We start from the raw sequence: 27394 nt of genomic DNA, 5'->3' as shown, positions 1-27394 counted from the left end.
ACGTCCTTTCCAGTTCAGCGTCTTGAACATATCCTCCATTGCATTAGAGAACAATTTGGGGGAAATAACGTCCCCTTGTCTCACTCCTCAATGCAATGCAATGCAAAAATCATATTTATACTTAATATAAACTGTGCAACTCTTTGAGACGGCTACAGCAATCATTTATAGTACAACATACCATACAAAACAAAAGTACATTTTTATTTTCTAAAATAATAGAGTTATTCTCTATTATTTTAGAAAATTAACTAATTACTAAAAAACTAGAGATTGACTAAATATAATTTGTAAAATTAAGCAATAAATATTATATTTATAGCACTCCGATTAGCTTTAATTGGTTGGATATACGTAATTAACTCAATTGGACTTTATCGATGATTGTATCGCACATAACACTCACACACACATACACTTACGTACAAAGTTGTGTAGTTTGCTAAGAAAAGTATCGTAGGTCCATTTAGCACGTTTTCTACACAGAATTATTATATAAAATTTCAATGTAAATAGAAATAAATAAAAATTTTAACAAAAAGAAAAACCGACTTCAAACAAAACACTATTTTAAAACAAATGAATATGCACGAACAAGTAATAAAAATAATTGCGTATTCAACATATTTTTTAGAGTCTTCCTAAGTTAAATGAAATGAAAAATATTAGACTACTTAAAAGTCGATTAACGATTATATCATGTAGTTATAATTATTGTTATATTTGGAGCCGGTGTCAGCCACGGTGCCCTTGCCCCAACAATCAAAAGAAAGAAGCGATACGAGCCCCTTGATTGATCCAGTATATTATTGTGTAAAAGGTAATTTGTAAAAAACATATTTGTTAAAGTATTCTCGTATTGTTTTTTGATAGATATACTGTAGGGTTTTATTGGCTGACACCGACTCCAAATATAACAATAATTATAACTACATGATATAATCGTTAATCGACTTTTAAGTAGTCTAATATTTTTCATTTCATTTAACTTAGGAAGACTCTAAAAAATATGTTGAATACGCAATTATTTTTATTACTTTTTCGTGCATATTCATTTGTTTTAAAATAGTGTTTTGTTTGAAGTCGGTTTTTCTTTTTGTTAAAATTTTTATTTATTTTTTGATTTTAAGTGAAGCTGATGTTGACTAACTATTTTTTTTTAATATGGATAGATTAAGCGTTTCGTTTATATGAGTCAGAAACTACTTCGAGGACAATTTCAAAGGAAACTTGCGAATAAAGCAAAAATATACTTTCGAAAATGCGGATTTAATACGTCACGCGGCGTAAACTACAAGGATCCCTCGAAAGAGCTGTAATCGAACTCAGCAAAAAAACTTTGAAAAAGACCAACTACATTTCGTACAACATATGACATCACATCACATACACAAAATTTGATTAAAGATAGTAAGAAATTCTGCCCCATATCGCACCCTAACTGCGAGCCGTATAGGAGTTCCATCACTACATAGTATAAAACAAAGTCGCTTTCTCTGTCCCTATATCTTTAAATCAACGCAACGGATTTTGATGCGGTTTTTTTTAAAAGATAGTGTGATTCAAGGGGAAGGTTTGTGTATATAATACATGAACAATATAGTAAAGAAACACCGATAATTTTAGAAGTTTGCGATGTGATGTCGTAAATAATCAAATTCTGTAGTATATTTAGTATCAGTATTGCACCCGTGCGAAGCCGGGGTGGGTAGCTAGTTGATTATAATATTCGACTATGATAATTACATAAACATAACCACATTACGGAAGGTGACTCAAATATCCAAATAACCTATAAATAAAAGATTCGGCTGAGTATCGCTAACGTGCTCCTCAGAATTGTTCCGTTCCCTTACGTTCCGTTACTTTGTCATGGATCCTGTGCTCAGAACCTTACCAAACTTTCACCAAATTACCCTTGAAGTATATATTTTATAATAAAAAAAGAATTATCAGAATTGGTTAACGTGATTTTCAGTTATTTACCTATTTGTCGCGCATATACATAATGCAAATTTAAGACTTATGTCGTTTTCACATGGATACCATAATCGGAAAAAAAAATAAAAAAATGGGACCCCACGGGAAGCACTACCTTTCAAACAAAAAAAAAATTATCAAAATCGGTCCACCCAGTAAAAAGTTATGAGGTAACAAACATAAAAAAAAAAAAAAAAAAAAAAAAAAAATACAGACGAATTGATAACCTCCTCCTTTTGGAAGTCGGTTGAAAATAAAGTGATATATTCAGAGGGTATTTTTATATCTATTTTTCCAAATAGTTTTTTTTGATTGAATAGAAAATGCTGTATTATGCGATGTAGATTAACATTTTATTTGATATTATTATTATTATTATTTAGAGTAACGATTACCGAGACACAAGGAGTTAAAGTTACAGACAAATTAATTTCACGTACTAGTATAGCCATCTCACTTCAGAATTTTCATTGTCAATACAATATTATGTCCACGACTGCCTCCTCGCGACATTCAATCAGATATTTATGATATTTCCTGTCAATAAAACGTACAAACGCGTGTAATGTCTTGGTCCGAACGTCCAATCTAAAATTACGATATACCTACGTAACCTTGGACGATTCCAACTGATTATGTTTCCAGTAAAGTAATAGAATCATACGATTAGTAAAATCATCCATTGGTAAAAACTAAGATATATCTCTCTTTCCGTTTTGTTACACTAATGTCCCATTATGCTAATATCCGGTTCATTTATATCAAACAGACTTATTCTGATATTCACACCATAAAGACTATCGGTAATGATATTGCTGGCAAATCGCCAAATATTAATAAAAGACACTAAGTTACAAGTTTGACTTATTTTCTGGTATATTAACCACTTTATAAGATATAAAACTGTCTGTAAATATTCCGCTGTTAGTAAAAGATGTTTTTTGCTTTGGAGCAAAATGTTTGAAAGTATTTCCAACATGCTGTCCAAGCCGAGCTGAGATGCCCCAGTGCGGGTGCGGGTTCAAATCCAAGCAAGCACCATTGAATATTAATGTGCTTAATTTGTGTTTAATCATCTCGTGCTCGGCTGTGAAGGAGACCTGAATCGAGAGGATTCATATATATGTGTATAATTTCATAGATTTTCTGCCACATGTGTATTCCACCGCATTGGAATAGCGTGGTGGAAGATGTTCCAAACCTTCTCTTTATAGGGAGAGGAGGCCTTAACCCAGCAGTGGGAAATTTACAGGCTGTTGTTGTTGTTCACTGTAGATTGGGAATATTAACCGGGTATATAATATTGCTTTGTTCGTATTTGGTTGAGTGAGATAATTTACCTAAAGATACAAGACATAACATCTTAGTTTTCAAAGTTGCCAAGTTCAATCTTGGTGGTGCAATTGCACTGAAAGGAACGATCCAAAATTCATACGATGCATAACGTTGATGACCAATTTACATAAGGTTGAACAATTTGGCAGTCCAATTATTAAAAAAAAAATCATCTGATTTTCATTCGATTAATAAAGTTTTCCAGAATGATTTTTTTTTCTGTTTGGCCAATGAACACGAGATGATTTATAAACTCTTATTATTAAATACACGAAATGTCAGTTTTTTCTCTAGGTTAAAACCCTTATCTTCGATTAAAATTGACGTGTCCTAACCATTTCGGCTTTCTATAGGAAATAACGCATCAACTTTGTTGTTAATCAAATATAGTCTGTATTGTATGGTGTTTAATATCAAATTGGTATAAAAGGGTCCAATAACCTGCTTTATGAGACATAAACTTCGCTGAGTGGTAACTCTTACGGTGCTTGAAGCTGCTATCGAAAGGCACCAGGACAGTATTAGAGCAATAACAATGAAAAGAAATAGGATTCATAGTGGAGGACTTATTGTATTGTTAGATATATAATTGGTAGCTTTTGCACATTCATATCTCTTGTAACAGATGTACCTATTGTAAAGCTTACTTATTTATTTATTTTATTTATTTATTTAATGACACACTGTATACATATCATTACAGGATTGTGCCCCAATTCGACATTACATTTAAAAAAAACAAATTTAAAATATCTATCCATGTTATAATAATATATATAATACTAAAATGTATATGATATATTCCAAGCAGCAATTATTGTGAGTTCACTCGGGCAACAAAACAAATCCACTGTTTCTGCTATCACATTGAGAGTACGTAACGTGCGCGTCAGTGGTGCTTCCTTGAGCAACATGGTTCGCCCGTCGGGCACCGCTAGCAACGACGTTCGATGTCTCCGCCACACATATCTGTCTGGGGCGCACAGACTCAACTAGCTAAGGACATCAGCATTATAGACTACACCTCTCAATACCTTAAAAACATATATTACAGAGCTAGTCCTCTCCTTACCCTTAGTTCATTATATCCTAGCATACCTAAGACAAATAAAGTTTACAAGGTCATGGCTATAAATAAAGATTGAATTTGTCAATTGACATTTTCTCTGAAGAGAGACAGAAGTGTATATCGTCTATTGGTGCGCCTTAAGGGTTATGCTGACCCATATGTCGTGATGGCAAATGCCGCCGCTATAACTTGTGTGTAATTCCAAACTTATCACAGTTTGGATTGTAGCCCGCGATATTAAGTAGAGTTCCATCTCGTCTATCTGAGTTGTAAACTACATAGCGTGTTAATACGCTTGAAATTCTGAAAATTCATCGTGTATGCAAATTTAAACAATTCGCTATTACGTGTATTAAAACGAAAGTAACGATTTAGGTTTTTGAATAAATAACAAGAGGTGGGGACTGAAACGGCCTCTTTCCTCATTCCCTCCGGTATTAGAGGTCATACTCACGAAATACGTTCGTTCCGTTCTGCTTTGTGACCGTACTTTTTTATGTACCCACTCATTTATTTTGCGAACCCTTGGCCGATTTCATTTGGAAATTCTTGTACAGTGGGTTTTAATCTCTCGATGCCGAATCGAAGGCTTCTACCTAAGCTTTTTAAATTAAATTTGAATTGAATTTAAAATTGACGCTGACAACTTCTGGCCTTACTTTGAGTAAGTAAAAGGGTTAATTTATTTTTATTGTTTTTCCTTAATAGCGTACCTTTTGGGTTTTTGTGACATTTTAAAATTTAATTGGTTGATGTTGGGAGAAATTATTACTGGGATTTTCCTCTCATTTGAAAGATAATTGCAGCTTAGTTCATTAGGTTCCAATATCGAGAAATTATGATCTCCTGTGGTGTGTTACTTGCTGACCTGTCGGTAAGTAAACTACATAGAAGTTAGGCTAAGTAATTTAAATGTGCTAGCATGTTTGGGTATCACTCTCTCATTGCATAGTTTACCCCCAAAGTTATCCATACTTGGAAACGTTATTGAGTTAGCCAATATCATTATAGGGACAAGGGACAAGATATATTGATTCCCTTCATTAGAATAGGGAGTGGCTATTATATAAGTACAAGTTTTGATGTGTGGTAGACCACTTGCCATCACTAGGACTCGTTGGCTACTACAACCAAGTGTTTTCAATAAAATAAAAATATTACAGTGACGTAAATAAAAAGTATTCGATTAATAGTTTAATCAGCATCATCTTGAACGGGGCCAGTAAAGTCCTGTTTTGCAATATTTGTTTTTTAATTAATTTGTTTTTAGAATTTACGATTTGCTTATATTGATTTTGGACTGAAAGCTTAATTTTCAGTTACAATTTATCTGAAAATATTAGCTAAACCTGCTGCTTTTGCCGCAAAAAATAATAATATACAACCCCTTCCAATCCCATTTTACCCCCTCAGGGGTATAGTTTATTAGCGGATGTTTACACTCGATAAAGAACCTACCAGCCAAATTACAAGTTTGTGAATGTTATAATTTTTGAGACTTTGTGATTAATCAGTAAGTGTAATTCCACTTTTATGTATATAAATTTTAACAATTTAGTAGGAAAATTATCAAATTGAAAATGATATGTACATAATAAAAACACATTAGGCTAGAAAAGGATGAGACACAAAAAGGCGAGAGAGAGGTGGCGTTAAGGAAACATGTAAGTAAAAAAGTAAGTAACAGCCCGTTAATTTCCCACTGCTGAGAAAGGCCTCCTCTTCCGTTAAGGAGAGGGTTTGGAACATATTCCACCACGCTGTTCCAATGCGGGTTGGTGGAATGCACATGTGGCAGAATTTCGATGAAATTAGACACATGCAGGTTTCCTCACGATGTTTTCCTTCACCGCCGAGAACGAGATGAATTATAAACACAAATTAAGCACATATATATATATAGCTGTGCTTGCCTGGATTTGAACTCACGATCATCGGTTAAGATGCACGCGTTCTAACCACTGGGCCATCTCAGCTCGGCAAAAACATGAACATGAAAAGCAAGGAAACATGACGGCATTAGAAAGTATCACGCCGTTTGCCGCTAAGGCATACGGGACAAACTTACCCCCAAAACGCGCTGATAGATATTTCACATCAAAAGGAATTCACAAGCAAAATAATAAATTTATTTAATTAAAATTATTCATAAAATTAAACTCTAAGTCGGATGTAAGATCAAAATGTCATTACTGTATGAATGTTCTGACCGAGTTCGGTAGTACGAGTATTCATATGTCTTTATCTCGTCGGAACAGAGGCGTGAAATCTAGTTCTGCATAAACATGAAGTGGTTCCGCGAAACTGTGACCCGATTTTCGTGTAAGTTTTCAAACTGTTGTGTTAATTCTGGTGTGTTGTAGTTCCTATGGAACGGAGGAAATTAATCGTTCCTGTTTAACCCTGTTTTGTAATTTAATTTAAATTTCGAGCATTTAAAGAATATATTTTAATCAACAGACGATAAATTTCTCACTTTTACGTTTCTATAATTTTAGACACACGCAGATTTCCTCGCGATGTTTTCTTTTTCACCGCCGAGCACGAGATGAATTATAAACACAAATTAAGCACATGAACATTCGGCGGTTGCCTGAGTTTGAGCCCGCAATCGTCGGTTAAGAAGCACGCGTTCTAACCACTGGGCCATCTCGGCTTATCATTTTAAAATCATGATCGATAAAATTTTGATGAGAAAGAGTAACTATTGAGTTTCTTACCAGTTCATCTCGATCGAATCGATATAAAATCTATTGTGTTGTATTGTACGACAAAAAGAATATGTTGACGTTGACAAATCCCAATTCAAGATAATGTTTGATAATATCTTAAAAACGTTGAGAAAATATTGCACTGGTTTTCAATTTTACATGCAATTTTCGACGATAAGTATTTTATTAAAAAATAAAACGTTGAACTATGTTAATAGGAATTTCTGGAAAATGTAAAATCCTTTATAACATGTATGGATGAAATTCTTTTTAACACCTATTGTAAATATTTTAACAATGGCTTCTCTATATTGCTACAGGGTCCTCGAGACTGAAGAGCACTCGACCCTCTTTGCTCCTTACAGAATTGCTCTTCCTGAGTGATATTCTTATCTCGTCATAAAATGAGCTAATAAAAAAACATGTTAGAACAATGTACCCTCGGGAATGATGATTTTTATTGTAGTATCAACTTACGCAGACGTTTATTTTCGTTTAATGTTGAGTACACATAACGTCGAAATACATTGTTGTTTGTGATCAATCGATCTCGACACTGTGACAAACACACATTTTTGTGTCTGTATTTCTGTTACTGAATGAACAACAACAACGGCCTCCTCTCCCTTAGAAGAGAAGGTTTGGAACATATTTCACCACGCTGTTCCAATGCGGGTTGGTGGAATACACATGTGGCAGAATTTCTATGAAATTTGTCACATGCAGGTTTCCTCACGATGTTTTCCTTCACCACCGAGTACGAGATGAATTATAAAGACAAATTAAGCACATGAATCAGCGGTGCTTGCCTGGGTTTGAACCGGCAATCATCGGTTAAGATGCACGCGTTCTAAGCACTGGGCCATCTCGACTCATGTACTGAATTAAATTATGTCAAAATTTATGAAATAAGCTTACACACAAAAAAGGATAAACTCTACATTTTTATACCTATTTTTCCTCCCTTTTTTTACTCGCGGAAAAAACGCATTACGCACTTCCCCCACTAAAGGAAAGGGGGGGGGCGGTTGTACTCCTCGGAGCCCTGGACGCCAAGTGTACTCAAGCACACCGAGTTTAAACTTCTCAAATTATTCGTAGATGTAATAATTATTATTAAGTGCATACGTTACAGATCATACCAATAGATGGCGTTATTTCAATGATTAGTGTTTTTAAGTCACGTAGTCGTTCTGTTATTATTATAATCTTATTGTTGGCACGACGGGCAGACTATATAGATTCACACTGCACTTACACCATCTCAGCCGTAATGAAGTGGCCTCCGGCTTCGAACGGCGAAGACTCGTTGACGGATGTGACGACCGCATGCACTTTGTACAGTGCCTCGTCCTCCACAACTTCATAAGCCGATAATCGTTCTGGCAAAACCCGTAAGGACGTTCGTCTCACTGACCTCTTGTTGGCTTCACATTTCTAGGATTCTGTATTCAGTTCTCGAACAGTTACGCTGTCAAGGCAGAGTTTTGCTATCTATTGAAATCGTTATCTGATCGAATTTTACATCATTTTTAAGTACATCAGCTTTGTGACGATACAAAGGAATGATTTTTTTTATTGCAATTTCGAAATTCGCGTATATCCCTCATAGTTAAGAGGTACGAACATATAGTTGTCTGCTTTTTTTAAGTATTAAAAAATATATTATTTGAACCCTGAATTTCTACATTCGTCATGTATATAAGTAACAATTTTTAATTTTTATTCCGATCATTAATTTATTTTATAGGTTATAAGTATAGATTAGTTTTTTATATAATTTTAGATTAGATTTAAAAACAAACTTAAACGAAAATCTTTCTTCAGACTAGAATAATTAAAAATATTTGCTTTTATTTACGTAATAGGCATGTCTTTAGGTACATATAAACCTTCCATTTGAATTTATTGATGAAAAAATATTGAAATTATTTGCTTCGATTAGAAGATCTTAGTGCATAGACGGCCGGAAGCTTGTTTAACTTTGTTTTATACTACGTTGAGATTAAGCTATGCGCTTTGGTATCTGGATTACTATTCAATATTATGGTGACGACATCTACAGTGTAGTTTAGTGTTGTCTTAAATTTTCGCGATTATTACACATTTAAATAAAACTAGTTATACCGGTTTTGAATCGCGTATATTAATTATTTTTGGCATCCCGACGTTTCGAGCACTTTACAGCGTTCGTGGTCACGGGTAGACATGTCTACGCGATTCAAATCCGGTATAACTAGTTTTATTTAAATACAGTGTAGTTTCCATAATTACATCAGGAGTATAATACCAAACATAGTATTGCCATTCAGTAACGGTGAGATCACAACATTATGTTTGAAAAATAGAATAGGTAATAAATAAGTTATATTTACAGACAAGCTTAAAATCATTTGTAATTTAAAGAATATAGTTCAAAAAACGCTTCATAAAATGGACTCCCATTTGGTAACCACTGCGAAGACAAATACACCAATTCCAAAGTATATAAAACTCCAAAATTTCGGATTACTGAGTCACACAAGTATAAGGTATTTATTAATATTAAACTATCTATAAAATGAAAACTCTTTTCTATGGATAATTTGTTCTTAAGAAAAAGTTCTTAAAAATATAAGAGTGAGTGACAACCTACATTTGTACACGTCCCAAATGTAGAAACGTTTTGCATCAGAACGCTTTCATTGTAAGTTATTTATAGGAAAGTTGCATTCAACTGAAATCTTTAAGCCTTTAGTGTAACTTTTATACAGGCTCGTTTTACTTGTAAAATTATAACATATAATACAATCATTGTAAAGAGTTTTTTTGTTAAGTCTACATGTGGAAGCAACTTCCTACAATTTCCATTACTTTCTTTATCCAGTTTTTTTTTACATTTTCTTGTATTTCATCTACCCATATAGCTTTAAGGTCCTCTGGCTCTTTTGCCACTTGGATCTGATCAATGACTCATCAAATTTATCCATCTGATTCGCCCATCCGATCTTGGCTTGTGACCAGCCCCCTTTCACTTCAGTCGTTTCATATGCTGGAGAGCATCTCTCATTTTTTGCGTATGTCTTCTGATTTATGAAAATTAAAATAACACAGCTAAATAGTAAACCTATTTTATTATAAATAAAAAAAGAAAACAAGAAATTGAAACTCAATAATATTAGTGTATACCAATATGAACCTTATAACTGTATAGACAGACACCAAATTATTTTGATGTCGAATCGATAAAGCATTAACATAATGGAAATAACGATATTAATACTATAAAGTAAACTAACAGTCTGTAAATTACCCACTGCTAGGTTAAGGCCTCCTTTCCCATTAAGGAGACGGTTCTGGAACATATCCCACCACGCTGTTCCAATGCTGGATGGTGGAATGCACATGTGACAGAATTTCTATGAAATTAGACGCATGTAGGTTTCCTCACGATGTTTTCCTTCACCACCGAATTCGAGATGAATTATAAACACAAATTAAGCACATGAATATAGTGGTGCTTGCCTGGGTTTGAACCCGAAATCATCGGTTAAGATGCACGCGTTCTAACCACTGGGCCATCTCGGCTCATACGGCAAATAATATAATTGACAGTTTAAAATAAAATAATCAGAAAAATTCACACGAAACTCATATCCGACGCACATCATTTCACAGATATTACAGGGATTACCGTAAATTTTAATACCGAAACATCGTAGGCGATTACTCCATTCTTCGTGATTAGATGTCGACGCTTTGCAAAACGTGCGAACGCCGTGACGACGCTTATGGAATACGAGATGTTAATATGGGAAGAGAGGAAATATTGCGTCGGAGGCATTCGATTTTAAGCTCTTGGTATGAAGTATTTTATCCTGTTGATATAGGAAAACTGTATATAACAGGCTTAAGTCCAGCCAAGTACTGTTCAATTGAATGTAATTAATTTGTGGCAATATATATTGTAAAATGTACAAATCTATAATGGTATTGAACTAAGGAATGACTTTTTAAAAATAATACTTGTTAATAAATAAATAAATATTGGACAACATTACATAAGTTATTCCGACCCAATGTAGGTAGCTAAAGCACTGGTGTTATGGAAAATCAGAAGTAACGACGGTACCACAAACACCCAGACCCAATACAACATAGAAATCGAACCCGGAGTGTCGTGCTCATGAAAACCGGTGTACACTCTTCTCGACCGCGGAGGCCATTAAAAACTTTTAGCCTTTAGGGTACAGATTATTATTAACTAACCTTTGATACGTCATCTAACAAATCTATGCTAATATTATGAATTTGTAAGTAACACTGTCTGTTTCTTCTTTAAAGATGAACTAGTAGTAGAAGATAGTTTTTTCAATTCACAACACAAGTTTATGTATCATAGTTAAATTTTTAAAAAATCGTTTTTGTAAATTCCCTTGTTGAGCTATACAACTAATGTTTTCCAAACTTAAAGTATTTTTTGCAAGCTTCCCTAAACGTATTTAGATACCATTCAATATTATAGCTTAATAAAAATACAGAGTCACTTGCGTAAAGAAACATCACAACTGTAATTATCATAAAGTTAATACCTGATATGGCATTTCTAACGTATTTTTATCTAAGGTAACAGTAGTCATAGTAATGTCTTTAACAGCACGTAATGGGCCCAATATCTGTGTAATAACACGACGCAGAAGCGTCATATCCTTGGTTCTTATACTGGTGTTAATGGCGAAGAATCCTTGTTCAATTGCTTTGATATTAAAACGCCGAGATAGTTCTGAGGCTTGATTACGTGAATCTTAATCGAATTATACGGGTTCAAAGTGGATAACTATTTAATTCATCTTGCGGTCATTTCGTACCCGGCGGACTAGTAAAATAGCCTGAATCTTGCAAGTATCGAATTAAATTCTACTATATGTGTTTGTCATTCGAAATTCGTGTGTCACATCCATACCTTGCATATTGCGTAATGTCTTTGACCCTGCATTTGAAATCTTTCCGGTCGTGTCAGATTTGCTTTTCTGTAAAGGAATAGAGGTAGTACCTGACACCCACTCTAGATATTAGTTGTCGTGGCCAAATTTGGTGAGGCATTAAATGCCGGGTATGATGGATTATTTAAAGGCTGTCACCTTTTTTTGTAAAATTTATCAATTAAGCTTCATTTAAATATTTTATAATTGAAAGGAAACTCGCCTTTGAAACTTATTATTACTCAAGTAATAAGGTCTGTTAATGAAAAACAATCGGTGACTATTTCACCATTCCGTTCGACTTTACATCTACACAGAACTGGTCAGAAGTGTGATTATGTAAGAGTCTATTTCGTAAGAAATTCGTAAAAATTTGAAATACGGTGATACGCCATTTTGATACATTAAGGTTTAATTTTATAATTGCTATAGTTCATGGTGCATATCATTCTGAAGATGAGTTTCGAGTTTCTATTTACAGAACAGAAAATCTCAAAATCTACATCTGATAGTATCTTTAAAAAAATGTACTTTTTGTAATATTAGTCTTATGTTCCCAATTGTGGGAAATCGATAATAATATACGCGCTGTCTTGTGTTTGTTATTGGATCAAGACGCATCCTTATCTCAGATCTTAATTTGCAGTGATTAGACCCTCATGTTAGTTGAGTGTAATTACTTTAGGAGATAATAAGATTTAGTGATTTTAATTTCTGATCGGACAAGCAATTAATCTTACTTATAAATTATAGCGTAAAATTTTTCAGAATATAATCTAGGTCCATTGAAGAACATAATTATAATCATTGTATATTGAAACATTATTTCAAGCGTCATAACCGACTTTTGGTGTTACACTATATTGATCCTTATAATCCATAATTTCATAATGATTACCGTCAATATTGCATATCACAATTTGACAGAACACGCTCGTGTTTTGCGCGTTCCGAAGAATTTTCACCCTCAATTAACAAAGTTAATAATAATAATACTAAACATTAGCACAGAGAATCATCATTTTTTAAATCGTTTAATTATACAGAAACGAACGCAAAATGAGACAGATAAGAAGGCTATTAGCATTTATTTAACTTAATCTATAACAATTACGTTCGTAACGAGAGAAACGTTGAGATATTTTTAAAGTAATTAAATTTATTAAGTGGAAAGGAAATAAATGTTCCTTTTTTCATCATTATTTTTTCCAAAGGCAACACTGAATGAATTGTGTACAATAGCCATTGTTTTTTTTTAAATTATATTTTTCTTTTTTTATTCGTTGTGAGTTGTGAGAGCTTATTGCTGAATGGATTTGTATTATTTGTTCGTATTATCAGAAAATACTTGGTGGCAGGGCCTTGTGCAAGCCCGTCTGGGTATGTACCACCCACTTATCAGTTATTACCGCCAAATAACAGTACTCAGTATTGTTGTGTTCCGGTTTGAAGGGTGAGTGAGCCAGTGTATCTACAAGCACAAGGGACATAACATCTTATTTCCCAAGGTTGATGCCACACTGACGATGTAAGGAATAGATAATATTTCTTGCAACGTCATTGTCTATGGGTGATGATGACCACTTACCATCAGGTGGCCCATACGCTCGTCCGCCAACCTATATCATAAAAAAGAGAAAATATATGATGTCTGTGTTTTTGAATCAATTAATATATCTCCGACTATTTGTTTAAGATTTGCTAAGTAGGACGAAAATCCAATTGGCTATAAAACTGGTAAGCAATGCTTCTATTGCTGTTACTTGCTCGTAAATTTCCTCGAATGTTTTTTCCTAAACAAAAATTGACTAAGCTGAAAAAAGTAAATCGTGACCAGTTTTGCTCTTGGCTCACACAATGCGGGCGAGCCTTGAGAAACCGCTTGTAATACAAAATGGCGTGCTACAAACTTTTGATAGTTAGCAGTCATTTTGCGCAACGTTAATGAGATTCAACATTATTTTTTAAATTAATCAGGCTATGTATATAGTACGACACAACTTGGATTTAGCATCGGCAAAGTTCGTAAAACCGATCACATCCGAATTAAGTACGCCATCCTGAATTATCAATATTTTTTCTTATCAGAATATGATCTTTACACAAACGTAATAACGTGTAATGCCATAGGGCTATCATATTCGTCAATTTGACACGTCGATTTGCTTTCTCGGGTTGAACCGACGCGAGAATCTACAACGACGAATAGCGTCAAATGGCGCGATAGGGAGCTATTACTATTAGATGTGTACATCGGCAGTAATCCGGTAATATATATGCTTATTATAATTGTATTTAACTAACTAATATAAGTTCGTAAATTCAATGTTAGAAAAAAGTAACTACTGAGTTTCCTGCCAGTTCATCTCGGTAGAATCTACATTCCGAATCGTAGGTAGTTCACTTAATATACTTTTGTAATATGACGACTCAAAAGCGCTTGTAAAAGTCTACTTGAATAAAGTATGCTATGATTTTAAAACATGATCATGAAATCATATTCTGTCTACTGAACCTTCATATACTTATGTTGTCTCTTTCTCTCCAAGGGTATGATAACTCCCATCTTCTTCAATTATAGTTGAGTCAATTCAACGTTGAACTGAGAAATTAATATACAGCATTACACCACAAAACTTGCTACAGTTGTTTCTTTATCGATGTTCTACAAGATGAACATAGAATAATGGCTCAAGAGCGTCATAATCTTATTCCATCATCACCATGCTATAACCCGAGAGCAGAGATGGCCCAGTGGTTAGAACACGTGCATTTTAACCGATGATTTCGGGTTCAAACCCAGGCCAGCACCACTATATATATGTATGTGCTTAATTTGTGTTTATAATTCATCTCGTGCTCGGCAGTAAAGGAAAACATCGTGAGGAAACCTGCATGTATCAAATTTCATAAAAAATCTGCCACATGTGCATTCCACCAACCCGCATTGGAACAGCGTGGTGGAATATGTTCCAAACCCTCTTCTCAATGGGAGAGGAAGCCTTAACCTAACAGTGGGAAATTTACAGGCTTTTACTTTACTTTACATTCTATTATCGGAATATTAGTCATAAGGCATGATATAACCTATTTTTGGACGAAACCCCGACAAACAACACTAAGAGGTTTGAGACAAGTTGCGTGTTTGCGGGTCTGTATTTTCGGGCGCCCACGACCTGTACAACTTCGAAACTATACATATAATAGGTCATCGGCACTTTGTAGGTATTCGAATATAATCGCTCCATTATCGATCCCGTGTTGATATTACAGTCTATATTGTGGTCTAGAGCAAACCTATAATAATAATCTTTAATGAAATACTAATGGTTATATTAATTCTAAAATCATTCTCGTTTCAATCAATCAATTTCATATAGGTAAGCGGATGAGCAAACGGTCCATCTGATAGTAGACGGTCACCATCGCTTGTAGACAAAGGTACTGTACAAATATTAAACAGTACTTCGGAAACTAAGATTTTATGTTCCTTGTATTTGTAGTTACACTGGCTTACTCAGCCTTCAAACTAGAATAAAACTTTGCTGTTTGACTGTTTTGGTAGAACATCTCATGAGTGTGTGGTATCAACTCGGACAGGCACAAAAGCCCCACTACCAAGTAGCTTTATCAATAAGTAAAGTTTTCTTGTGTTAAAATGGCCGACTATGAGATTCTAAGCACAAATTAAGCACTTTCAAATAGGTTCATTTGTAACTCTGCGATTTTTAATTAGGACAGAACATCATGTTGCTTTCCGGTCCTTTAAAGAGTTAAATAAAAATAAAAATGAAAGTAAAATTTTATGAAATGATCATCGCAATATTTATCTAAGTATTTCAAAAGCCGTTTCAAGATAAAGCAACTTCACTGTTTCTGTATAACCGTCACGTTGCTTTTAGTATATCCAGTGAGAATATTAAGTAATGTATTATATTGGCACGTGACAGAAAATATGAAGGCAGGTTAGGTCAACCGTTTACTTGTTTCACACGAATTTATGGGGGTTGCCATTCGGAAAAATACCGAAAAAACCTTACCTCGAAAAATGTTTATCTGACGCAAAATGTTACTTTTTCTGACGTAAATATCGTGCAGACCTTTTGCGATGGGATCGTCGGTGCGCCGATTTATAAGCTATAAAAGTTTGACCTTGGATTTATATTTTGTTTTAAATATTTTTAGATTCTCCTTTATCATTTGTCATATATCAAATAAATTGAAGCAAAATATATCGATATGTAGAATATATGTTTTCTTATCTAGTTTAATTTAAGTATGTATGTATGGTATTCATTGTGTATTCAGATGACAGTCAAGACTGCCTCATTGATCTAGGAGCTAGATGCAAGATTATAGTTCAAGCCAAAGTATGGCTGATAAAAAGATGTTGGGGGTTTCTGTTGAAATCGGATTACGATATGCACAATGCTGTCTACTGCCTTTTAAGAGCAAGATTTTTTTAAATAGGCAGGCGGACGGTCTTCGCTGTTGTAGGAGGTGATAAGTGTTCGCCACGGCAGGGGCACCGTAAAAAAAATTAATCTTCTTATTCCGCCACTTCCATTTCCATTGCGCCACTGATTTTGAGAATTAAGTTACAATATATTTTGTTGCTCTGGCTTAAAATCCAAACATAATCATACAAAACATTTCTGCTTGACTTTGGAACATAATGTACATAGTAATGTGATGAGCGAATAGTACCCACCTCGGCTTGCACAAACCCTTACCACCAGAATTATAAAGATAAAAAGATCACTTAGTAATTCAGAATGGGGTACTTGATCGATTTCAAAGCCGCAGTCTTTGGTTAACATTTAAGTGTAGGTACTAACCACTGAGCCCTCTTGATAAATACTTAATTCATCCCTTATTCTACAAACTCCCTAACCCCGGTCATTTTGAGTGGTATAAAATAAGGAGACTTATTTTAGGTCCAAATTTTGGGTCTCCATATTTATTTGAAGCGTTTTGTCTACCTATATTTTAGAATTTATTAAAAAAAAAAGATATTCTTAGGGAAATATGTGGATAAGATTTTGCATAGACGCAACTTCTCCAAGGGAGGTTTAAGATATTTCTTTATTTAATACCATATTTGCATACAAACCACATAACATAAAACAGACTTCCTAGATCCTATTATACACTTTCTAACACCGTAAAACTTGTGAGTTTAGCGAGCAACTTTGATTGTGTGACGTGGCACATTTCTAATTAAATCGGTTTTGTTGAACTTTGTCTTAAATTACTTTTCGAGGGTGAATTAAGTACGACGTATTTTACCACCTAGTTACCAACTTGTAGCCAAGATTAAGATCTTTTGAAAATTACTGTACTCTAATAATATCTTGTTTGTTCGTTGAATGAGACTGCCTTGGAGTTTGTTTACGTAATGGGACAACTGGCGGTATCATTAAAACCTCATTTCTAATCTAGATAAATTCATTCATTCAATTGATGTCATTAATTTTATCTAGAATAACATGCACTCAGAAGGAAATACATTATATAATAATGGTGATCAAAACGTCACGGGTACACAGCTTATTGCAACGTAGACGAACGTTTGGTTTGTATTCCAGATTGAAATGGCTGACGATTTTCTAGTATGTGCCATCCAGTGACTTGTGGATGGTCAAAGCGTAAAGCGATGAAATGGAAAATTGTTAACACTTAAATTGTCTAGCCTCATTAGAGTCATGGCTGCTTTTTTACATATATATAAGGAATAGGTTGGCGGACGAGCATATGGGCCACCTGATGGTAAGTGGTCACCATCACCCATAGACAATGACGCTGTAAGAAATATTAACTATGTTTTACATCGTCAATGCGCCACCGACCTTGGGAACTAAGATGCTATGTCCTTTGTGCCTGTAGTTACACTGGCTCACTCACCCTTCAAACCGGAACACAACAATACTGCGTACTGTTGTTGTTGTTGTTTAACAGTTATATGACCTTAATAGAGAGTGGTCACAGACACACTACATTAGCGTAGTCGCTTAAACTATAGCCTTATAGTTGAGGTCCTATGTTCTATATCCAAGTTGGCACGTGACACACAATTGTCGTAAAAATTTGACCAAATACATTAATTTAATATAATGAATGAACTCTATTAAATAATAAAACTCTACTGTTAATATAGAAAATATTAATGATAATTTGAATTTATAATCAATATAAATATCAAAGAGAGCATCTGTTATTTTAAAACAAAACGTTTTTTCAAGCGGAATAAATTCCTATTGGCAAATTTTGCCGTGGTAACAATCATAAAATCGTAGCTACATGAGGGTTCGATATTGTTCCAGTGAAGATAGGGCACCATAAGGGTTTCATATTGCAATTGACATAAACAATATCATTAATATATTCATCATAAGTCTTATGAAATTTAAAGGAAATCTGCTTTCAATAAGATTAGAAGCTATACATTTAATTTGTATTTTCCATTTACGACCATAGGAACCCGGTTATCTGGTTTTAAGTGATTGTCACTCTTTGACATTTGCAGAACAAATTTCATTTCCTTATTTGACATTTGCAGTTGCGGCAATGTGTTGCGGCCTTTGATGTATCTATTTGTCTCCATTTGTAAAGTAGCTTTATCTGTAATGAAAATAGGTATAAGTTGGCGGACGAGCATATGAGCCACCTAATAAGTGGTCACTATCATTCATAGACAATGACGTTGTAAGAAATATTAACCATTCCTTGAATCGTCAATATGCCACCAACCTTGAGAACTAAGATGTTAAGTCCCTTGTGCCTGTAGTTACACTGAGTCACTCACCCTTCAAACCGGAACACAAGTTGTTTGGCGGTAGAATAACAGTTGAGTGGGTGGTACCTACCCACGCGTTTGCACAAAGTGGGTTTCCATATAGAATTGGAAAAGTTTTGATGTTTGGACTGTGCTATAGATTCTAAAGCAAAAAACAAATGGAGTAAGCGGAACGGAGTGAAGCAACAACAATAAAAACAGCAAATACAAAATGCTGATAGTACGAGGCGACGCCTCACGGTCAATACTTCAAAAGCATTGTCAATTTAAATATAAACTATTGACGTATATGTATTCTATCTAACTGGCACAGCTACCGGGAATTTTTATTGCCTTTTGTGTTATCGAGTGTTTTAAAATTATTATGAAGACCCAAACAAATTTTTGAAATCAGTCATTTATTTATTGTAATAAGTTACACCATCGACGTATCACTAAACACTTTAAAAAAATTAATATAGGTGACATTGGAGGTGATACATCTTTATAGGTGTAAACAATATTGACGTTCAAAAATAGTAACCAGACTAACCTATGTAAAATGTAAAAACATATTTTAAACTAAATTATATAATAAATTTAAGAAACAACTAAACAAAACATAAAAGCTACTTATAAAATAAAAAAAAAAAATAATAAAATAGCAATCCTCAGTACTTTTGGGTTTGATGGACTAGTGAGCCAGTGTAACTACAGTCACGATAGACATATCATATTAGTTTCCAAGATAAGTGTCCCATTGGTAATTTAAGAGCAGTGGTAATAATCAGGTGATTCATTTGCTAATCCACCTAACTATGACCTAAAAAATAAATAGCAAATTTGGGCTTTATTATACAAGTTTTACTGATGATGCAATGCATTTTCCAGTACTGACAGGTGTAAACCAGAGTATTTACCATCATTCACTAAATATTGATGTGTATTTTTCCAGTTTAAATAACGAATATGCCAATAACCAGAGTAATAACACATACAAACGTCATAGCTCTCATGATGGATAACTCAACAACGCCAGAATTTTTTGTCTCTTATAAAACATCAAAAGCCGATTGTGACTGACTGATCTACTAATCCGTTTCTACTTGCTAGTCTTCCTACCTACACTAAATAATTAAATAGAATTTCTTCGTTCATAAAATAAGTGTTCAAGTCAAAAGCCCTTTATGCAGTAATAAGCTTATTATGGCTCTTGAAGGGATTTTGGTGGGTGCCTTAAGAAATTAGAAGTCCACCAAAATCCCTTAACTGTACTTTTATCATCGTGGGATTTATTTCGAGATACTTTATAAATAAATGAATGTTTCGTTAGGTTAAGGTCTAAGGTTGAGGTCCTATATTCAAATCCCAGGCCAGGTCCGTAAAATACGTAAAAGTAAATCCGGTGGTCTTCTGGTCTACGGTTCCGTGAAAGAATAAAGAGCATTTAAATTGGTGCACAGACTTGTGCACTATAACAATAATAATAATATTTACAATTTCTTTTAGACAAAACTCATAAAATCTTATTAATACTTATACTAAAGGGTTAGTTATATTAGCAGTTGGGTGTACAATATTTTAACGCCTAATAAGACTTTAATGAAGTGTATAAGTTAATCCAGCACGATTGCATAGCATCTCATGAGCGGCTCAGGTGATTATAGTCAAAAAAAATTTGAATTGCATTATTTTTAAAACATTTACCTACAGAAAGATTTTAATAATGTTGACCTCATTTTCACATTTTTTATAAAATGTATAGACCTTCTGCTTCCCAGTTAACTACTTTAAAATATTTTCCTTGTAAAGTTTGAAATTTATTTTATTTGTAATGCACCTGGGTTTAAACTCGAGCGAAACACAGGTGGCAAGTATTTTCATTCATAATCAGTATTTTAAGTGACTTTTAGAAATGAAAATAAACTATTTTCCTTGCATAAATTTTTAGGTACGTTGTAAATGATTTTCTTCAAAAAAATATATAGAAGTTACTTATATGATGTAATCTATACATATAATAAAATTCGAGTCGGTTTGTAATAGTATAAATAAAAATTTTAACAAAAAGAAAAACCGACTTCAAACAAAACACTATTTTAAAACAAATAAATATGGACTAAAAATAATAAAAATAATTGAGTATTTAACATATTTTTAGAGCCCTACCAAGTAAAATGAAATGAAAAATATTAGACTACTTAAAAGTCGATTTAGGATCATATAACGAATATCTAACAAGAGATCTACGAGAATACTTTAAGAAATATGTTTTGCTAGCTTTCAAACAAAAAAAAATTATCAAAATCGGTCCACCCAGTAAAAAGATAGGAGGTAACAAACATAAAAATAAAAGAAAAAAAATACAGACGAATTGATAACCTCCACATTTTTGAAGTCCGTTGAAAATAGCCCTTTTTTACTCCAAACATCTGTTGTACATATACACGGTACATATACCAAAATAAATTTTTTTTTACAAATTTTGTCCGTCTTTCTGATTGTTCCGGCTAATCTCTGGAACTGTTGGACCGATTTTGACGACACTTTCACTGGCAGATAACTCTTATATTAAGAAGTAACTTTGGCTACCATGATATTTTCTTTTGTTATATTCAAACGTGTACGAGGTCGCGGGCACAACTAGTCTAAAATAGATTCGAACTACGTTTATTCTACATATGAAAGGTTCAGGGCCCACTGGTGATGTAAGGCATGGTTACTATTTTACAATGCCAATCTATATATGGTATAAATATCTATATATGGCTGAGGATGTGCACTGCCCATGAGGTACCCCATTAACAGTCATTGTAGATACTTCATTTGATATCGAAAGTAATAAATTACTCAATGAAACCTAGGACTATACTATTCGCTTTATTATTTTTCCTAACAAAGCTTATTGGATTTATGCTAAGACAGTCTATACAATGGCTCGAGGGTCACAATAGGACTGACAAGTCGTGACTAGACAATCAATGCTCATTTTTGTTAAGACAATATCTCATAGTATTGAGGAAATCACAATATTTATCAAGAACACTAAAAATAGAATCTATTATTATGAAGTATAAATTCTATTCTTTCATCAAACAGCAAGTAGCACTAATAGTAAATAGTAGTATTGTGTTCTGGTTTGAGGATGAGTGAGCCAGTGTAACAAAACACGGGGGAAGAAATCGAAAGAAAGAACAGCTGAAGTGCCAAAATGGTGGGTTTTAATAGTGAGGTTGAATAACTTAAAATTAAAACTCATTTTCCAAAAGCACCAATTTTTGCGCTTAATCATTTCTTTCTTTTCACTGACGATATTATAAAAAGATTAGTAGGTTATAATTTCAGTTATTAACATCATCACTGTGTCACGTTACAACAACAGCCTGTAAATTCCCACTGTTGGGCTAAAGGCCTCCTCTCACTTTGAGGAGAAGGTTTGGAACATATTCCACCACGCTGTTCCAAGGCGGGTTGGTGGAATACACATGTGGCAGATATTCTATGAAATTTGTCACATGCAGGTTTCCTCAGGATGATTTCCTTCACCGCTGAGCACGAGATGAATTATAAAGGCAAATTCAAGAATTCAAGCACATGAATCAGCGGTGCTTGCCTGGGTTTGAGCCCGCAATCATCGGTTAAGATGCACGCGTTCTAACCACTGGGCCATCTCGCCTCCTGTGTCACGTTGCCATGTTCATACCCAATTACGATTTTTTCTATATCGCAATTTTATTTATTACCTAAATGACTTAAACGAATATCAGATTATAATAATTGACACAGAAGGTGTGGCCTCTACTAATCGATGTAAATTCTTTCATTAATATTCGCAATGTTTTCGTATTAAGGCAAGGAATATTAATGGATATTGACAATTTTTCGAATGGAAAAATTGAATTTTGTGTTTTTCATTTAGCCTTCGAAGCTGGACGTGAGTTTTCAATTATAATAATTAATGTATGAATTCATTTGTATTATAAATTACCCATATTGTCATTGGCTCTCTTGAATATTTCAACTATAAATCTACGTTTTATTTGAAGACGGAAATTGAAAATTTATTATCTACATTCATTTTATAATGAAGTTAAATTACTTTCGAATTAATTATTCTGACAACTACATTATTTTATCTTATTACCTTAATTTTTATCTATATCATCCTAAGTGTATCACTACATAGTATAAAACAAAGTTATTTTCTCTGCCCCTTTGAATGCTTAAATCTTTAAAACTACGCAATGCATTTTGCTGCGGTTTATTTTAATAGATTAGAAGGTTTTTGTATATAATACACGGACAATATAGTAAAGAGGAATAAGTTTAGAAGTTTCTAATGTGATGTCGAAAATAAATAAAGATTGTAGTACATTTAGTATGAGATTTGCAGCCGAGCGAAGCCGGGGCGGGTCGCTAATGTTTCAAAAGAATTTTGTACAAATTAATATATTTTTTGGTAATTAATCTGAAGTTACTTCCGCGCAGTACAAGTTAATTGTAGAATTAACCTCTTACTGAGTTTTTTCTTCTTTACAAAGTAACTAAAGTAAATTCACATCCTGTTGTTGAGGCTTTAGTAGGTTGTAAGACGGTTAGATTAAGGCTCTTCACTTGCTGGATAGTTTTTTTAGTTTATTCCACCATTCAGCTTCACTGTGGTTGGGTTGATTCACTTGGGCAATATTTTCATAAGAAATACAATATTTTTCTTCAAGACATGATGATTCATACAGACAAATTATATCTAAGTGTGTATAGTCAAAACAACATCCACGATAAATCTTCTGTATTGAGCGATTGTATCTGTAACGTTATATTATAACATATACTAATATTGTTAATGCGAAAGTATGTCTGACGGTCTGTCAGTCTGTTGCGTTTTTACGACATAACTTCTGAATCAATTGTCATAAAATTTGGTATTGGCAAGTTTAAACAGAACTATTTCTATATTTTACATATGTATTTTTATTTTACACCTGACCAATCTCTAAAACGCGCGCGAGGCCGTGGGCAAATACGGTCTATGTACCTACCTACTTAAAATTTTAGTATCGTAATATTTCGTCTTAGAAGCACATTTATACCGTCATTTGTTTTTAGGATTAAATTAATGTTAAGTCTTGCCAATACATATTTTTAGTTTCGATTGTGAAGCCACAACTGTTAAAGGCAGTTAAATATAACAGCAGCATCTCGTTGTATAACTCATATAACAGTAAATCTGTACGACGATAAATGTCACCGGAAGTTGTTGCAACGTGCTACCAAGATGCACCCATACAATTATATAAGAAAATTGGTTTGCGTTTTTTTTAACAGATGAGTTTCTGAATCGCGCTTTCAAAATGTTCTTTTTAAACATATAAGTTCGATACATTTTCGTGATATGAAATTACCTGACCGACAACGCTCTGGGCCGAGGTGCGATCTCTTAGGACACCCTGAGGACAAACGTCACTTCAACGCTGATTCTAGTACTCGCCCCAATAAAAATCCTAAAACCAATATGTCATCAATTTCTAAATAACCAAATAATTTTGGGTATGTTATCAACCTAAAAGTTCAGGATCCAAGGTCTATTTTTCAAATAAAACGCATTGCTCTTTCATATATATTATTTTTTTATGAATACTTGCACTTTGAACTACCTCATTCGATGTTGTTAATAGTGTATTTGCAATTCGTAGAAGTTGAATAAATCCCTCTTGAAAATTATTGACTATTATTATATATATTAACTAAGTAAAAAAATCAGTATAGTAATCATTTGACTGACATGACTTGGTTATCAATACATATTGGAAAGAGGGGACTTTTTGATCAATACATTTTATTATAGAAACATTTTTCAAATAATTTTGATAATTATTTTGAGATTGACCAAAAAAACACAGTTAGTTATATTTTTTTGAGAATTATCAAATCGACATATTTTATCCTTGCTACCTCTGTTAGCCACTACGATCATGCAAGTTTTTGTAACGATTTTGTTTTTGTGTGCACAAATAATATTAATGAAAATTTTGTTATTAAAATGTTAAAAAAATACAAAAGAAGGCGCTCGCTGCAAGGTTTATATTTGAAATCATTTTGTTTTTTAACAATAACGTGAAACGAAACGTATTTCAAAACACTAATATAGCGTTCAGTGACGTCACTCCTGTTATGATTACTTATTCGAGGTTATAATTGTAAAAAATTTAACATTAAAACGAAAGTCGGTTGCGTTTTTCAAATTAAAATGGATGTTGGGTTTTTCAAAGCAGACTCCAGATTGTTCTTTTCATCTTGAAACCACTTTTATCTCAATTTTGTGTCAGAAGGTCCAGTCAAAAACTATACTTATTAAAAATTTGAAGTAGACGAACACATTGGCTCAAAACATACTTCAACAAAGCTTTTTTCGGAGTATCGATAGTCCGTCTTAAATTTTCACAAAAATGTATCTCAAAGATTGAGAAAAAATTACATTAGTATGAAAGCCAGCGAAGACAAATACGATCAGTGGGCCAGTGACAGACAGCAGTGACGTTTTTTTATAGTTTGGCGGACGAGCATATGGGCCACCCGATGGTAAGTGTTCACCATCACCCATAGACAATGACGCTGTAAGGAATATTACAATTCCTTACATCGTCAATGTGCCACCAAACTTGGGAACTAAGATGTTACGTCCCTTGTGCCTGTAGTTACACTGGCTCACTCACCCTTCAAACCGGAACACAACAATATTGAGTACTGTTATTTGGCGGTAGAATAACTGATGAGTGGGTGGTACCTACTCAGATGGGCTTGCACAAAGCCCTACTACCACGTCATACGACATATGGATCCGTTGGTTACGCGAAAATTGAAATTGACATTTTAAAACCGCATTTTTTGCAGTAGCTTAAAGTGTTTTAGAATTTTAATACACTTGTGGTCTATCCTATTGGAGTTCTTTAAAATAAACACACAAATAAAAATATCACATCTTCCCCGTTAAGCCTAAAATGTTAGTATTTATCATCTAAATAAAGTATTTCGTATATTTATATATGCTTAGAAATGAAATATCTTATCATGAATTAATACTGAGGTAATATTATTTGATATTTACAAAACAAATGTTTTTAAAAAACATTGATTTAATATCAATGAATTGAACGGAAATATTGGAAATGTTAAGTAACCGCTGTATGTACGATAGGTTTTTTTAATCTGGCAAACTTAGATTATGAAAAACGAAACCGCTTTAACGGATTATGTACGTATATTTCTCCGCAATGCAGATTGCACCAATACTACGAGTGCTTGCAAATAAATTAATATCAATTTTTGAACAGTCTATGAACGTTTTTTTTCATATTATATAAGGTTTATGTACATAATGTCCTTATTTGTATAGTCGGCTTGTACTGTTAAAATATCATAGAAACATACCTGGTTAATATTTATATTTCCCTTTTGGACTAAGCTCCTTTCCTTTTAAGGTGAAATTTTTTAGAGTGTACACTACCACGTTGCTTTAGATGGGTGCCATGTGGTTTACTTTTATACTAAACAAGTTGTATCACAATGCTTTCTTTCGTGGAGAACAAATTACAAGTTACAACATATAAATACCAATTTAGTACATCAAATTTTGTAGTGTTTAAGATTAGTGTATGCTTATCCATTTAAAAAACTTCACTAAATTGGTGCAATAAAATATTGTCGATTACTTACTGGAGTCCGAAGTCAATTAATCCGAACTCAAACAAAAAAATGCTTCAAAAACTATGTAGTTTATATTAGTAATTCTTACAATCTAATTGTAGGTACATTGTAACATTGTCATTAGTACTTAATAAGTGAATAATAAAAACAAAAGAAGATCTCTGAACATTCGATTTTACAAATTACTTTTTCTTTATGAATGTTGTAAAAAAAAGGTTTTATATATTATGATGAAATAATGTTAGTTAAAAATAAATAAATTTAGATGTTTATATAATATAGATATAATAAAAATAAAAATCGCAGGCGCGAACAAATATGTTTACAAATAGTACTTAAAAATTAAAATTTACCTACCAGTGGATGACTGCGTCAGTTAGTCCACAACCTAGTTATTCAACTTGCTTACCTTGTTGTCGTTCTATCAACGTAGAACAATCTTGACAACACAACATTCATACATTTGTCATACCATATATGGTAAATATCAAGAGTTTTGCAATTGTATTAAGTACAAAGGATTTTTTCAAAAAATGCTATTTTGTTACTTTTGTATCAAAACTCTATTTCAAATTATCATTTAATACAAATATATAGCGAGTCGAGATGGCCTTGGAATCTTAACCGATGATGGGTTCAAACCCAGGCAAGCACCGCTGATTCATGTGCTTAATTTGCCTTTATAATTCATCTCGTGCTCAGCGGTGAAGGAAAACATCGTGAGGAAATCGCATGTGACAAATTTCATAGAAATTCTGCCACATGTGTATTCCACCAACCCGCATTGGAACAGCGTGGTGGAATATGTTCCAAACCTTCTCCTCAAAGGGAGAGGAGGCCTTTAGCCCAGCAGTGGGAA

The 27394-nt window shown here is 33.5% G+C and overlaps 1 protein-coding gene across 1 annotated transcript in view; it reads left to right on the top strand.

The window, feature by feature from the left end:
- The window catches only part of LOC124533730, a 100123-nt gene that overhangs the window by 20256 nt on the left and 52473 nt on the right, over positions 1 to 27394 (top strand). The gene's annotated exons all lie outside the window — the stretch shown is intronic.

Source organism: Vanessa cardui, chromosome 11, assembly GCF_905220365.1.
Source record: "Vanessa cardui chromosome 11, ilVanCard2.1, whole genome shotgun sequence".
NCBI lineage: Eukaryota > Metazoa > Arthropoda > Insecta > Lepidoptera > Nymphalidae > Vanessa > Vanessa cardui.
Note: the sequence above shows the minus strand (reverse complement) of the source record. Positions and strands in the feature narration are given on the sequence as shown.